The 16,867-nt window shown below is 36.1% G+C and overlaps 1 protein-coding gene across 8 annotated transcripts in view; it reads right to left on the reverse strand.

Moving 5' to 3' along the window:
- Nucleotides 1–16,681, reverse strand: part of Fife (regulating synaptic membrane exocytosis protein fife) — a 162,596-nt gene extending 145,915 nt beyond the window's left edge. For 6 of the 8 annotated variants that reach the window (XR_006261948.1, XM_043427874.1, XM_043427873.1 and 3 more), the window contains exon 1: nt 9,651–9,801. The gene's annotated coding sequence lies outside the window, so the exon portion shown is untranslated. Of the gene's footprint in view, nt 1–9,310; nt 9,585–9,650; nt 9,802–16,521 lie in introns of those variants that run through there. The other 2 variants (XM_043427871.1, XM_043427872.1) reach the window with 2 other exon arrangements.
- Between the last annotated feature and the right edge of the window lie 186 nt (nt 16,682–16,867).

The raw sequence follows: 16,867 nt of genomic DNA on the forward strand, positions 1-16,867 counted from the left end.
ACACGCTTGCTACCTTCTCCCAAACTTTTTTCACCTTCTACGATGAAATAAATGAATTCAATTTGCTCTACGAGACAAGAAATATCATGGAAATATTACTGCGGACCGTTCTCACAGCTTTTCTCACTAAAACAAAAATTCACGCTTTTGCAAATGTCGTTCGAGCGTGAAAATCAACTTGGCAGGTCCGTGATTGAGGAGGAAAATTTATAACCGGTGGAGCATCCCGTTTCTAGCATTCAGATCAAAATTAAGGCTACCGAACCAGCAGTGCGTGGAAAATTTACAACATTTTTTCTAATATTTCAGTTTACCATTGAATAAACCGATTTCGTTAATCTTTGAATTATTCTTTTTTTTTTATTCAACGAAATGTTTATTATTATTTCTTGTGAATAGCCTTAAAAACTGAATTGAAATTCTCGATAGTTTAAATTCATCTGAAAATCGTTCATTACACCGAAAATCAAATTTCAACTGTTTTTGAGAAGCACTGAGAAGTGAAAATTGATCCATTGAAGTGAAAAATTTTTTTTAACGTAAATTTAATAAATTTAACAATTTTTAATTCATCGGCAAATAATTAAAGTGACATCTGAATAAACGGAAACGAATCAAACAATTCGTTTCCGGATAACGATAGAATATTATTGACTTGCTTGAACATACTTTTTATAGTTGAATCAATAAACATGACTAAATAGTGAGCATCGAGATGGATAGGTGAATTAGCTTATATAAATATTTTCTTCAAAAATTAATTATTCAAAATTGTTTAACTAAAAAATGATTTTGAAAAACGAATAATTTATTTTGAAAAGAAAAAATTTAATGTTAAATCAACGATTCCCGTAATAGAAACAAAATGGGTGGTCAAACGAATAATGAACTCAGTGGTGTTCTCTAGATGGACATTTATAGATTGACGAGATCCGATGAAATGGACCAATTCAACTTACAGACACCAATCAATTCTGATGCAAATAGGGTATTACACCTTGTTTTGAAAACTGTTTTAGATTAATCCTGAGATCGTAATGAACCAGTAGAATTTTTATTTTTACTTTATTAGACCAAAAAGTGTCTTAAGAACTATTTTTTATTTATAATTTTGAATTTTCGCGCGGAAACGCTAGCCGTCATGCTGTTTCGGTTTGCGACGTCACTCCGTTAATAAACAATACGACTGCGAAAGACCGAGGAACAAGATTTGTCCAAAATGATGAGTTATAAATTATATTATTCGTGTCTTGTGCCTGAATGCAATAATACAAGTGTAGAAACGCCACAAAAATTGTGGGTTCGTTTCCATCATCAACGGGTTTATCATTGGTAGATTCTTATTTTCCGCATTCACAAAACCGTCTTCTATTATGCGATTTTGATCAAATTAATGATAAAAGTTCTCAAACGTGATAATAACTTGAAAAATTTCAAAATAACATAGAGAGCGCGGTAAAAATCTTAATTATTTACTATCGGAGTGACGTCACGTTGGAAACCAATATGGCGAATAGCGTTTTAGACATTTGGAAAACAGATGAAAAAAGACGATTTTTAAAATTGAGTTATAAAATTTATATTGCATTTTTATGAATGAATATTGACGTTTCTCGTTTACTTTTTACAAAATCATTTTACATAAACATGCATTTTTATATTTTTTCTTACATGCTGTAAAATATCCCGTTGTGTTTATTCGTATATCTGTGCGCCCTTCAGGAGCTTTTATACGTGATATCCTTGCGGGTAAAGTCTCTACAACTATGTGTTTTCATTATTTTTTATAAAATTATATTAGTTATAAAATTTATATTGCATTTTTATAAATAAATATTGAAATTTCTCGTTTACTTTTTACAAAATCTATCATAAACATGTATTTTTATATTGTTCCCTCCCTAATGTAAAATACCCTATTCCGTTGGAAAAATTATAGGAGTCGTTAGACTCCGATGATTATTCATAACGAATTATAGGAAACGAGTAGAGCACACGTTTTAGATTCATAGAAGACAGAATTTATATATTTGAGTAACGGACAATGAAATAAAAAATCTAATTGTTCAAAATAAATAAGTTTTGTTGATTCGAATAATATAGATAACAATACGACCGAATCATACAATTATTCAATTTCGACAGATATTTAGTCAAACGAATAAAATTCCAGAACGAATCACAGTGTTATTGTAAGTTAAACCAACTAGAATATTCTGTCTTATTTCTGAAAAATTTTATTGCCGATATCAACCTGAATATTTTAGTTGCGAGAGATTCGTTCCGATGAAGAGAATTGATCTCTCGCAGTGGAGCTTTATTGAATAGCTGTGTTGTTGAAAATAATATTATACGAAGGAAGTTAAACTCGGTGGCGAGTTTCATGGGAACGAGAGGGCGGACGATTCTGTTAATAGTTACATTTCAACTTGTTCCACGTCCATCGACGATGATCTGGGATTAAAAGTTTATTTTTTGCACGACTCCACATCGGATATACATGCCACCGCTATTCTGTGCCAGACAAAAGTAATTTCTCTCACGATCGCATTTTTTTGCTCCTCTCATAAACAGCCTCGAGAGATTGTACCTGATATATAGATACGAAAAAAAAACACATAAAAAATCAGACACGTGGCAAAAGTTCCATTCAGCGAGAATCTCAAAATTATCCCGATTCTCAATCAATTTTTCGCGATTTAATAACCAGCTCCCCACTTTCTTGTTATCAGGCATCACAATTTTTAGGGTAGAAATTTTTATCGCCGCAAATAATCTACGAATCGAATCCTTCTTGCTCAACTCGTTGTCCCTTACCAATGATCAACAATCTTCTCTCGAGAAAAAATGTTAATGAGGTTTGAAAGGATTTTGTAAGATTAACGTGCGTCTCGTAAATTGACTGATTAAACTCGCCCACTTTCCTGAATGTTATTCGAAGAAAAACCATCAAAGTGGTGGAAACGCCGTAGATTTATTTGAATGCTTTTGCTGAGGAAATGAAAATCTAAATTACTTCAAAGTTACCGCAGGAAATATCCAAAAATAAGATTATTTCGATTCGAGGATATTGAATTCTCGAATTTTCATTAATTTCCTATCAATTGGACTACATATTTATTAATTAGTAATTAAGGCAAGATTTCACTTCGCGAGGTTCATTCGAATTTTTCGAAAATCTAAATAACCTGCGAACAATAGAATAATTTATCGAAACAAACAGACGTTTCACAAAGCCCAAAATACGCAATCATGAAACGCTAGAAAAAGTCAGTCCCCGCATGAAATAGTAAAGTAAAAAAAATAACACAAGACGACGAAGTTGAGTTTCGCATAATCCGGTATAACAAAACTGCGTGTACCCAAATGCAGTAGAAATGGCATGGTCACAGTTGTTCATCAGCCGGTACAGAGTCGGTTACTCTACCCGGCTCGGTGCCGAGGACCTTGGTAATTTAAGAATAATGCTCTTTCCCCAAAGCTCTTACAAATAACAGTCCAAATGCAGAGCAAAAAAAATTAAACTGCAACTACTTTGAGGGCTATTAAACAAAACATTAATCTGGGTAATCGCGAACGAAACTATCAGTAATCCTGTTCAGTGAAAAACTCGGAAAGCTCAAAAATAATGATTTGTGGGAAAAAAGGTAAGGAAAAAAATTAAGTGAATTGATCCTGTCAGTGGATTCTGCGGAAAATCGTGACACGCTGCCAATATGAATGATGATCAAATGTTTGCAGAAAATAGAACAATGTGGCGCAGGGCCGCAAGGCAATTTGACTCTCTTGGCGGAGGAAGGCTTCGTCTGTTCGAGACGTCGGAGCCTCTCAATGTCATGTAAAAGACATATACAGAGTGTTTATGGGTATTTGTTCTGATGCTGAGAACGGGCTGCATACAGGGAATAATGGCGTGTCGACGTCGGGCGAGCCTAGTCGTTGCTCGTGGCCCACTTCCACCCCAGAACTAGCAGGAATCGAGAGAGGGAGAAGGAGCGAACAGCAAAGTCGGTCAACGGGTGACCCTGTCACTGTAACCCCGGCCTACCTTCAACCTTCGTGCTTTCTCTCTCTCTCCCCCTCCCTCCCTCTCTTCCTATTCCACCCTCCGTGTGCGCACTGGTCCATTACATTTGATCTTCGTGGTCAAGGTATCTTCAATTACGAAATGTATATGCAAGCCCTTCTCATTACGGAAGCCATCACTTAAAGGTCATGCTGAGTCAATTAACTTTTGAGTTTATTTCTTCGCAACAATGGACTTTTCATTTTAATATTTTCCATGGAATGTCATTTTTTTCAAATTTTTATTACGATGAATGGGATGGACATTGTCAAACAACAACGCTTAAAGAATATCTATGAAATGTTCTGAAAGAATAACGAAACAAAGTGAGATGCGCTTTGTAATATTTATTGAGAACTCCAATGAAGTTATATCAATTGGAAGAAAATTAAATGTCACAAACAGCGAGTTGTCGCCCATTTACGTTCCTATTTTCTATTGATCAAGAAAAAAACTTCGGTAATGCTTGATTTTTCGGAAACATCAAATTATTAGATTATATGCACTCGAGAAATTTATTTCATTTTTTTACATATATACTTGAAAAACGTTTCGATATTCGAGAGGTGGTTAATTTCCCACATATCGGAACTGAGGATTTTTTAGATCCTCTTTTCTCAGGTAGATGTGTCAGTGTGCAGATTCGTGCATAGACAGGCGGATTTGGCCTGGAGCGGGTAAAGCCTTCCGTTTCCCTATTTTGAAATCGGAGGGGCTTTGCTCGAACTCGACCTTCAAAGAACGACGGATACTTGTGGGATACAGAATGCCTGTTCGCTATTTTAGTCGTTCTAACTTCTGATCCCCACCCTATCGAGGTGGATAGGCTCCATTATTTCTTTGTTTTTGTACAATTTTGGTAAGAATAAGGGAGAAGAGTAAGAGGAAAAGTTGGGAGTCTCATGGGCTTACGGATGGTGCTCCGCTGACGCGCGAGCGCTCCATTCGAAGCCGAAGCCCTCTGACCTCTGATAGACTCTTGTGAAACCAGGAATCGTGCAAGGGGGTAAGGCTGTTCCGTTACAATATGATTATAATATTTTTTGCACCGAATAGACGCTTTTAAAATTTTCGGTTTCCAATCAACGATTTAATTTATTATTTTTTTTTTTTTAACAGTTACGTTCAGAATTTTATAGTGGCCGGAATGAACTGAGGCGCGGAAGGAAAAATAAAGTTGGATCTGTCCGTTTTAAAATATTTTATTCGCGATATAATTTTACAATTTTATGTCGGACGAAAACGTATCATTAATCCGAATTTTCACGAACTTTTCTTTATTTTTTTTCATTTTAAGAGAATTTGAAATAATTTGTGAAAATTCTACTAAAGATTCGTAACAGCGTTGAGTGTTTTTTGCTGTTCAGAAGAATTTTCGAACCCTGGAAGGTTGTATAAAAAGTTACACAAAAAAACGTAAATCTGAGAACGTTCAGCAAACGACGTTTTTTTATCGCTCTCTTTTTATCTCCACTATCGCGGTTGTTTTTATAGCTTTAAAGGTTCCTTCCATGGAGATCGACCATAAACGCTGAGATTCTTATTATTGGAAATAAAACAATTTACGATACATCTTATGGTTGGACAAGTTTTTTCATGATTTTCCTTACTCTGTTGTAAGACCGTGTTCCACTGACTCGCATATCGTCAAACGATAAACAATTCACATGATTTCGGTCCTCCTCTGTTCCCTCCTATTTCAATAAAACTCACAATTCTGTTTTAAATAATTGCAAATTGAACAACGATTATGTTCAAGAAAAAAATGAATCTACGATCCAATGACTCTTATTTTTAACATTCGAATATCAGCTTAAAAGCATCATTTAAATTTACACGACGTCGTAAAAACAAACGTCTGTTAGAAACTCGTTAAAATCTCACAAAACACAATTCGTCAAAGGGACCAACTCTTTGTTGATTCTGAAGACTATTCTCTCCACCATAGTTACACTGAGAAAAAAAATAGTTGCAACAACTAATTGTCATTAGTTGATATTTTTGTTGCTTGATCAAACTAACATCCGCTTGCGATAAATAAATAAATCATTTATCCGAATCACTCAATTTTTGTTTATCTCAATTAACTGAACGAGTAAAACCAAATCTTTTGTTCGAAGAACTCAAAACATTTGTTAATTTATACTGAATTCACGTACACTTTTATGATATATTTATTTGAATATGGAATTCTGAAGTATCTAAACGTTGAGAATGATAAATATTTTGTAAATCGAATCATACTGGTCAGTTCAATATAACCCAAAATTTGTTGAAATGTATTGTTACATTAGCCAACATGATTTGTGGAAAATAACAAATAATTTTGGTAGTCGGATTTTTTCTTCATGTAGCTTAGCAAAATCTTGTCGATGACGTACCAAATCAGTTGTCTATACGAATGTCTACCTCGAAAGAAGCTTCAGTATATTTTATGTATAATTTGTTTAAGCGGATTTACTTATTTCGTAACTAACCAACTAAATTTCTACCTGATCAAATAGTTGATTTTTTTTATTTCAATTGTTGGTACGAAAAACTTTTTTGTATTTATTCGATGCATTAACTAAGCTTTCTTGATAATCAAATAAAAATCTCTGGGAGAAGTACATTGATGGTCCCTTGTTTCCTAACCATATCACGAAAAATGTAATGAAAACTCCATTAAAAAAATTATGAATCCAACTGTGAATAATTGCAACAGAACAATTCGAAAAAAAAAATTCACAAATCTTGAAAAAACATTACATTCAAAAAAATACAAATCTGTGGTTATTTTGTAAAGTGAAAAAAAAATCAAATAAAACATGAGAAATAAAAACCGAAATATCGCACTTGAAAACATTTTGAAAAACGATGCCCCGTTCTTCTTATCTTATTGTAACAACTAAATCAATTGAAAAAAAACTCCATCTAAGTTACGTGCAGCATTTAAATTTATGATATTAATTAGAGGCCAAGTATTTTCTAATGAATTGAAAAAAGTTACCACTTGAGTTACGTGCAGCACTAAAATTTATATCAATTGGAGCACAAGTATTTTATTAGTAACTCCAAATTTTAACATTATGAAATTGTTCTAAGAAGCTTTTAAATCTAAAAATCTCACATGATTGATAATCATAAATGAATTTTCTATTGCCTTGAGTATAATATACTTCACAATCTTTTGTTTGTTTCTTCTTGAAATTCTTGTTGGAACAAATAGTTATTTTTGTTACATGAATGAATTGACAACACTTTGAAAAGTGTTCATATCTACATCATTTTCAAATCCAGAAACTAAACGCGCTGAATGACAAACGTTGATTCGATTTTTTCACTGAAGTTGAAATTAAATTAAATGAGAAAAAAATGGATGTAATTTGATCAAGAAATGTATCGAATCGAAAATTATTATTGAACATTCCTAAGAATATTTCACGCGATTATGTAAAAGCATGCAGCTTTTTTCACGAATTTTCTGCAAATAAAAACGAATTTTCAGAGATTCCACAAAACCCTAAAATAAATACACAGCCTCCAAATGGAAAGTGAATAGTATTTCTCGAGTCGTACAGCTGCGGGCCAGGTCCACTCGTGAGAAAAAAACATGGAAAAATTTCACGTTGCGTTATTGAATTATAGTTTATTTATTTATTTCAAAGGAATCCTACGATGAAATCCATATACTCGTGCTTTCGAAGAGAAATCAGTCGGGGGTTTGTCAGACTCATGAAAAACGTTGAAAAAAAGTAGCGGCCTATTTGACTTTGAAGCTCAACGAAAGCTCGTCGGTTGGACGTTCTTTTGAAAAACAGTCGAGTAAAGCCTTTCGAAGCTCTTTCAAAAAATTCATCTCGATGGATCGTAAAGCGTTCGATAACCAGCACTATTTGCTTTCGAATTCATGTATAAATCGTTGTAAAACTGTATAAATGTCATACCAACTTGATTATTTCTCAAATTCGAGTGAATCCCTTTTGTTAAGATAAACAAATGAAAAATCGAGGATTATTCGCAAAACAAAATCTTGAGATGCAGTTCTGACTTCACCCATCGAAAGTAACGTCAGTAGAAATTGAATCTGGTCTCAGGCCAGATCAAATCCGGAGACCCAATCGCGTTGAGATTCCGTCTTCGCCGGATGAATTCGATAAATAAGGAATTTCCAATGTCTTTCCTTACGGAATGTGCTCAGCCGGATGCAAGCGGAATGAAGTTTCGTGCGGTCAAATAAGTTCTCAAATAAATGAAAAACAATAAAAATTCGTCATCCTCGGTGAGAGTAGGGATACATGGAAAATGTTGTTGGGGTGGAAGCGCAACAGTTTATACGCTCGTTCGTCACGGGACATGCTTTCACGAGCACGAGCAACCGAGAAAAAGAGGTTACAGTTAAGCACAGTTATATACATGAATTTTTATCCACGTATCTCTATAAAAAGCTCTACTTATGTACAAAGCCTTTGGTCCTTTGGGCATTTCGCACACTCGCCGAGTTAACTGTCCGGATAAATTCGTACGAGCAACAGTTTAAGAGACGTCCTTTGGAGGACGGGAAAAAGATGAGTTTTCCTCTGTCACGATCGAGTTTGGCAGGATCTTTCGCTATTGGAATGTACTCGTAACGCACGCTGAATCAACACTGTACCTTTGTACGATCTCGACTCACTTTTCCTCTCCAATTCTTCCTCCTCCGACCAACGACTCTTCTCGAACTTTTGTCTTCTCGCTTCCGTGCGAAAGTTTCCGGAAAAACTCTCGTCGGGCCAATGTTCCTGGGCTTCCGTCCAACCTACTTTTTTTACTCGCCAAAGTTTGTCCTACCGAGTCATTAAAAATGAAGGCTTCTAATGTGAGTGCTGAATCAACAAAACATTCGGGCGATTACGAATCACATTCTTGATTAGATCACATTTCGTTGGACGAGGTATACAAATGTGTTTACTCGCGCTCGTGTAAAAACATTCTTTATGTCGTGCACCCCAAGTTTCAATGACTCGTTACGAAAAAATTTATGAAGATTGAACCCCCGGAGACGAAAAATGCACTTCGTTCATCGGGTTTTTTTAATATTTCTGACAGTCGATAATTCAAACAACGACGAAAGTGAATTAACAATAGCGTTATTCTTTACAACAGGGGAAAAAAATTATGATCATAAATCCAACTTCGGAGATGCAGAAATAAGAGAATAAAACTGTGGAAGAAAGGAAAGTCGAGAGATTGTGTTAAATCCAGTGCGGGTTCGAAATCACCAACCTGTTACTTGGCCCGAGGCATAGACGGAGGAGAACAGACGAAATAGTGCGAAGAAGTAAGGAGAGGGAAGAAAGAAAGCTTTCAACAGCAGAAAACTATTCTCTCTTCTCTCACAAGTTTTCCTTCGTTTTTCCGTGGATATGATTGTTTAAACAACATTTTTCTTTACAATAAAATGGAGGCGAGAAAATTGTCCAATATTTCAAAAGAAAAAAGTCCGACACGGAAGGATTATTTGTTTCGTTCGGTCTCGACGCGATATCGAAAAATTGGACAATTTTTGAATTTTCGAGATTCACCATCGCGCCGATCGAACTCCCTCGAATGATTTTTTACTCACAGTTCCGTGTTGGAGAATATTTTGTTTCGTCGACCTGAATTATTTCGATTTCGAATGCTTTTTTCTCTCGTTTTCTTTTCTTGTTTTTAATTTAGCGTCTTTCCGATCGAGTTACGTGGCCAAGGAGCCACGGAGCGGGCCGTATCGTCGGACAGGCTGCCCGGCTTGCACTGCCCGGGTCTCCTGTTTCTCCCACCACTCACCTTACGCCGAGGGAGTACGCGCCGTCGCTACTACCAGCCTTTGCCTCCTTCTCCAACCCCCCTTCGTTTCTCTACCTCTCGACTGTACCAAATTCCCCTTTCGATCTTCTCACTAGTCAAAATATAATGCAAAAATCCCCTGTCATGTTCCTCTCGCTTTATGAATATTTATATATTTATGTGCGCACTCCTCTTCGTACTTGTATTAATGCGCGCATAATCCTCCAAACTTTTAATCAAAGTAGCTCAAATTTTGCTATACTTACGATAAGCCCGAATTTACCTCAGTATTTAGAATTCTGTAGAATTAAAAAAAAAAAAAAAAAAAAAAAAAAAACCATGAAAACGACTGCGAAAAAATGGAAAATGTTGTGCTACGGTGGAAAACAAAATTAAATATTAACGTTTCGAACACGCGTTGAGATAAAGAGCTCCGAACGAACAATCACGTCGAGAGGGGAATGAAAAAAAGTTCATTTAACCTTAGGGTACGTAGAGGAAAATCGAATTTAGGGGTTTCGATCAATTTTTTGTATGCCAAAAATCAATGAATAAAATTCATGATAAATGAAGATGAAAATGATGATCCTCTTTGGGTAATGCTCGATGAATTTATCGAACAAAATCACGAGAGGGCGCTCTACTTCCGAATGTTTATACGAAAGAATTTTGGCCTCGTCCGACGGACCGTCGTCAGGTGTCTCGCGTTAAGGGGACAAGGAGCTTTGAGAGGTGAAAAAATTGAGCATTTTGTCAACTTTTTGGGTCAACAAAATTTTGATGAAATCTCAAAATTGATAAAAGATTTGTAGGTACTTTGAAAATCAACATGAAAGGCATTGAACAAAACATGACCGGGGTGTTTCATGGGGTCTCTCGAGTAGGTCAACGAGAAACTTTTCAAGCATTTTACAGTCGCTCGTTGTTTTCATCTGAAGTCAATAAAAATCATAATTTTCGTTCGGAACTTTTATACGTTTTATTTGAGTGTGAGAAAAACGTAAAATGATGAAAACCACAGAAACTATACGTCAACTTTTTCGTTCGTTTATTTTTCTCAAAAAAATACGTTTTATCGTTGAAACTGGAAAACAATGAAATCCACATAGAAAAAAAAGTTTCATCGTGCACCAAACTCCGTGAAAATCGGTTGAATATGTTTGACGTCAAAACACGTGGTACACAGTGTGAAAAACCTGAGAAAAACGCGGGCGTTTATATAGAGTTTCCACATGAAGGAAGTCAATGACAACGAACACTCGTCGAGACTTTTTTGTTGTTCGAGAGCTGATTTTGCGTCGTTGGGAAGCCTTAACACTGGCCAGCAATGGGCTTTTTAATAACTCTTCAACTTCAGTCTTCATTTATTTGATATGCAATGATAACAAGCCTAAAATTTGGTAACACCAACCAGCAATTATCGAAAACGATCAACAACGATTACTCCAATGGAAAAGAATAGCTCATTGAAGATGTTGAATGTTGGACTCTTCCTAATACTTCCAACATAATTTCATGGAAAAACATGCTCGCGTACATGATTTAAGAAAAGATAAACAAAAATTAATTTATAAATAACCGTAAAACACCTTTCTTATTTTATTTTATTTTATTTTTTTTTTTTCATTTTTCTATATTTTTTTCTATCTTTTCCGCTATCTGATTCATTTTTCTCCAGGTAACTCACCTGGCGTATAACGTCATTCCTCGTACGATTCTGCGTGGCGCAGGTTAGTCGAAATCGCGCAAGCTCGACACAGACCGACGAGGTTAAGAGTGAGAAGAAAAAAGGAAGAACAAAAAAAGAAACATAGAAGCGTTACAGGGTTGTGTGGAATGTCATCGCAGGTAACAGGCTGGATTAAGATAAATGAAAGAGAGAGAGAGAGAGAGAGAGAAGGGAGAGAAAAGAAAAAATAGAAGACCACCGAGGGTGAATAGCTGTGTAATTTTTGCCACCTTTTTATACCTCACTCGCTTTTGCTTTGGTTTCGTTCAAGCCTTCGATCTGCACGTGTTCGTTATCCTCTTAACGAACTATTTTTTCCGCACAACTCTTCCCTTCATCTTCACTTTCTGGTATTTTATTGTTTTTCGAGTAAACCGTGGAAGGATAAATACAAAAGCATTTGAGATTAATGATTCTTCCACCGAGGTCTCGTAGCTGAATATTTGTGAAATCTTCGTTTTTTTTATGAATTTTTCGACTTTCTGACAAGGAAAAACCTTTCGAGGGTTTTTGCACCTGCGGTTCAAGACGACGGAAAAGCTTCCGCGGCGTTGAGGGAAATTTATTTCCCACAACGACCATGACGACAACCGGACCTTTAACAATGGAATATAAGAGAATAAATTCGCGTCGTTCTCTGGCTTTTGAGAAAGCAGAGAGAGCGAGAGAGAGAACACACGCAAGGAAAACATCGTCGTCGTCGTCGTCGTCGTCAACCGAGAGAACAATAAATTCTAGATGGCTTTCAAAAGTCTAGATATTTATTTAGAAACTTAGCTTTTGTGTGACGAGAAAACCGAAGAATTTAAATGCTCCAAGATTTTGGAAGAAAATTCAAATCTGCCAATCCAATGCATTCGGTTTCATCGCGTCGTAATCGAAAAAAGTGCTTTGTTTTTTCGATTTTTTTCAACGCAATCATTACCATCCACATACTTACATAAAAAATTCTGTTGCGACGACAGAAGGACAAATATTATTAGAACGAAGGTGTGAAAATAATAATTGAGGGGAAGGTGTCTCGTTCGGTCACCGGGAGCATTCGCATTCGGGTTAGAATATTTATTCATGACGTTTACTATCGGTCCCAAGGGTTAAGCCGTGGCCAAATATCGCCCAAAGGTCGCAAACATTTAGCTCCCTTGGGGGAATATTGTGAAGGAAAGAGGAAAATAAAAATCAAGAGAATAGAAGAGGAGCTGTTGCAAGGAAGCAGGCACTCGAAAATAGAAAAACCAAGAGCTGCCCCCGCGATGAAAGGAGATATTCTACATGTGTATACATGATCCTGAGGGATATGCGGATGAAAATAAAACACGATCAACACTTTTTCGTTCAAGTATGCGCTTTCACACACAAAAGTCGACCATATTCGAAATATGTCGGTGACGAAAACGAAATAAGGAGTGCGTGGAAAGACTCGATGCAGGTTCATTTTTTCCTGCTCGTATAAATTATTAGTGTTATACGACGCTGAAGTTTCCAACGTTGGAGTTCAACGAAATGAACGAAAAAAACGTTTTTAATTCACCAATTTTTTATTTCACGAATCGTTGGTGCAGCTTGCAAAGCTACGAATCGCAAATTTGGCAGGGAACAAAATAGGAGAATTACTGGAATTATTGGAGAGTTTTTTTCGATCATTTCGTTGGACTCCAACGTTGGAAACTTCAGCGTCATTAGTGTTATGTAGAAGGACGCTGGTTTGCACAATGTTTTATGGTCTTTGAATTTTATCGAGGGAAAGAGCAGAAATCTGAATCGATCGATAATCCGGATGAGAAATTCAACCAAAAAAGCGACACCGAATTGAATCATGACTCTCATTAAGGTAGTTCATACACGAAACTTTCCAGGTAATCCTCTTTTTGAGCACCAAACGACTGGACTATAAATTATCTATTAGCGAGTACTTTATTGCCTCGCGTCTATTCAGGACTGAAAGGGAAATTGTTATTTTTTAATGAAATCTGAAAACATCAATTTTTGAAAGCAAAAATACTACTTTCTTGATACCAAGTTACACGAGGGTGTACGCAGAAGCAGAAAATGAAGAAAAAAACAAACTCGAAGGAATAATCAACCAATAAAAATGGTGAAAGTTTCGACGATTTTCTTCTCATTCACGAATGATTGTTCTCACATGAATTCGATTTGAAATTGACGTAAAAATACAACGACAATAAACATGCTTTACAGAAACCTCTTCCACGAAGCTCACTGACACCGAAGTTTGCAACGTTCTAGTCCAACGAAAAGAACGAAAAAAAACTTTGAATTCTCCAATTTTGACCCTTCCCAATTTCCAATCGTCGTTTTTCCACCTAAACAAATGATTCGTGACGATTTCACAAAAATGGAGAATTACGAATGATTTTCCCGTTCGTTTAGCTGGACCTGAACGTTGCAAACTTCGGCATCATGAAGTTGAGTAATATCCAAAAAACAAAATGGAACAAGTAACCTTTTAAACAGCATGAAAAGGAATCAGCGTGACTGAAACAAAAAATATTTAATGCTCGGGTAAAAGCCCCAAGAGTAGTTGAGGTACGAGGCTCGGTAGTAACTTCTCGGTACACCGGAAACAAGCCCCTAACAGGAATAAAGCTGGAGGGCTCCGTGCGGCCTTCCTCCAATAGAAATCTCGCCGCCAACACCGCTGGGGAAGCAAAACCGCGAATGAGAGGCTTCAGAGAAAGCGTGAGAGGAGAGAGGCAGGGTGGAGGCCAAAATGCTGTAGCCCGGTCCATAGCGACGAGCAACAAGCAACATCTTTACTGGGGCAAGGCCATCCCTATACATGTCTATAGAGTCATACGATACCGCGGATTTGTTGAGATTATCAAAGAGGGGAAGAGCGTCTTAGTAGGAAGACTGCGTTTAGCTGCTCTCGGTCGCAATAATACATTCGTCGTGAATACAAATATGATATACATGAGACACTTTTGTATACTCCACAACGGGGCTGGCGATTTTTTCTATGTCTATACTTTTATGTGACAAGTTTGAAAAAAGCGTCATTTTTGAATTGCAAAAGAGAATGTGTGTCTAAAAATGCAGAGTAGGACGAGAAAAGTTGAGCAGGTTGGATCGCGGAACGATGATGACGCTGAAGTTTCCAACGTTGGAGTCCAACGAAATGATGTAAAAAAACTCTCAAATAATTCCAGTGAATCTCCAATCTTGTTCCCTGCCGAATTTCCAATTCGTAAGTTTTCAAGCCACATCAATAATTCGTGAAATAAAAAAATAATGAATTATAAATCTTTTTTTCGTTCATTTCGTTCAACTCCAACGTTGCAAACTTCAGCGTCGTGAACGATGTTGCCATGCTAAACGACGTTAGAAACATTTAAAATTTCGAAATGATGAGAATTTAATAAAGTTTGGTAAATTTATTTTTTTTTAATATATAAGACAATATCAATTTTTTTAGACTTTCTCTATCACATAGATCTCAAGTAATTGAACACTAAAGTTGACGTGTATAAGCATAGAGTTTCATACATATATACAGTTGTACATCTCGTGCATAAGAAGTTCGATTTAACGCTCAATTATTCGATAGCGATGTGGTAAAAATTTAAAAAAATTTTTATTTGTATACTTGACGTCAAGGAATGTTATCACCAAATTTTGTCACATTCTGATTATTTTTATTTCGTGATCCAACCAAAATAGAAAGCTCAAATGCCAATGCACTTGTCTTGAGACTTCACTGGATTTTTTGTAGGAATAATTTTTTAAACTATTTTACTATTTTATTTGTTTCTGCTATGAGAGCAGAAAAAAAATTCACTTCGCCATTTTTATAAAAAAAAAAAAAAATGAAAAAATATTGAAAAATGGCTTGAATATTATCTGAATTTTTATTTTTAATATGGAATTTTGGGGAAATAACTTTTTTGTTTATTTGACCAACGATGGAGCTCCGAGAAAAAAAATACCAAATACTTTAGTTGATGCATTCTTAATGGAGTTTTACTAATGACATTTATTTTTGAGGTAAAAACGTTCGAAACGCGACGAGCGACTTCGACGACGACTATTCTCAGTCCGACAGCGTTTAAAAAGTTGCATTTTTGTGCGTTGAAATAAACATTTTTTATATCAACTCCATCATTCGTGCTATTTAACTTCTCCACCTTCGGTTCAACAGTTTCGAGAAAATTCGGTCGAGTGCAGTATCAAAAAGCTTTCTGTCAGAGAAGTTGCTGCACTCAATTATTCTGAACTAAATTTTTTCTATTCCTGCACAGTTTATTTCATCATGTCGAACAATTTTCCGAAGTATCGTTATGATACCGATCGGTAGAATTTTTCAACATTTTTAAAACGCTCTCGAGATGTAATGCCACAATATTTTCTTCTGAAAAATACGATTTCTTGTAAATACGATTTTCAGACATATTCCTATGAACATTGTTTTGTTTCTCATTTCAAATTTTTTCAAGTCATCCTCCGGGGTCGCGCTACACTATTGACTTCTGAAATTAGGGAGGGAAAGTGCTTGTCACCCGAGCCGAAGGCGAATTCTGCCCACGGTTTGAAATAATCTAATTTCACTCCCGTGGAGTGAATACTATTTTTCACCACACATGCATCGAAAATTCAACCTTCCGATTTCACAAAGTTGAACTTTCGGCGCATGTGTAGTGGAAATGATGTTTCCTGTAGCTGAGAGCAATTATTACTTGCCGAAAATCAGACGTATCGCTATGACACATGTTGGGTAAATTCTTTGACACTTTTGAAAATTCTATCAGGTCAAACTATACGCGGAAAATTTCTGATATGGATATTTTGTGTTCCGGACAAACGTGTCTATCGATTTGATACGATTTTAGTCCTACTGCTACGAGACAAAAATTTTGGTCGTGGGCTCTCGTATTATTATTATGCGCATATATAAGAAAAATAATTGTTTCGTTATACTCACTGTTTTGTTGTTCCTGATCATCGCGATCATGTTCGCGATATAAACTTGTGTTCCGAGCGCTTGTTTTCATGGTTTTGACTCTGCGTTCATCATCAATTATCACATTTTTTCTCGCACTCATTCCTCGATTGTTCGCTTCAATTTAGATTATTAAAGAAACAAAGAAACAGCTGGATGTCGCTGTAACGGTGAAATACGTTTCGGCCGTTGGCCGATCCACTGTCCGTGGCGTCCCCTGTAGGGTGGCGCCTCCAACGTTGAACTCGAGTACAGTCGGTCAAACGACCGTTTACCAATCGTTCGATAAACATTATTATAAGCCTGCTCTTTTTAAGAATTTCCATGT

This window comes from Venturia canescens, chromosome 9, assembly GCF_019457755.1.
Source record: "Venturia canescens isolate UGA chromosome 9, ASM1945775v1, whole genome shotgun sequence".
Lineage (NCBI taxonomy): Eukaryota > Metazoa > Arthropoda > Insecta > Hymenoptera > Ichneumonidae > Venturia > Venturia canescens.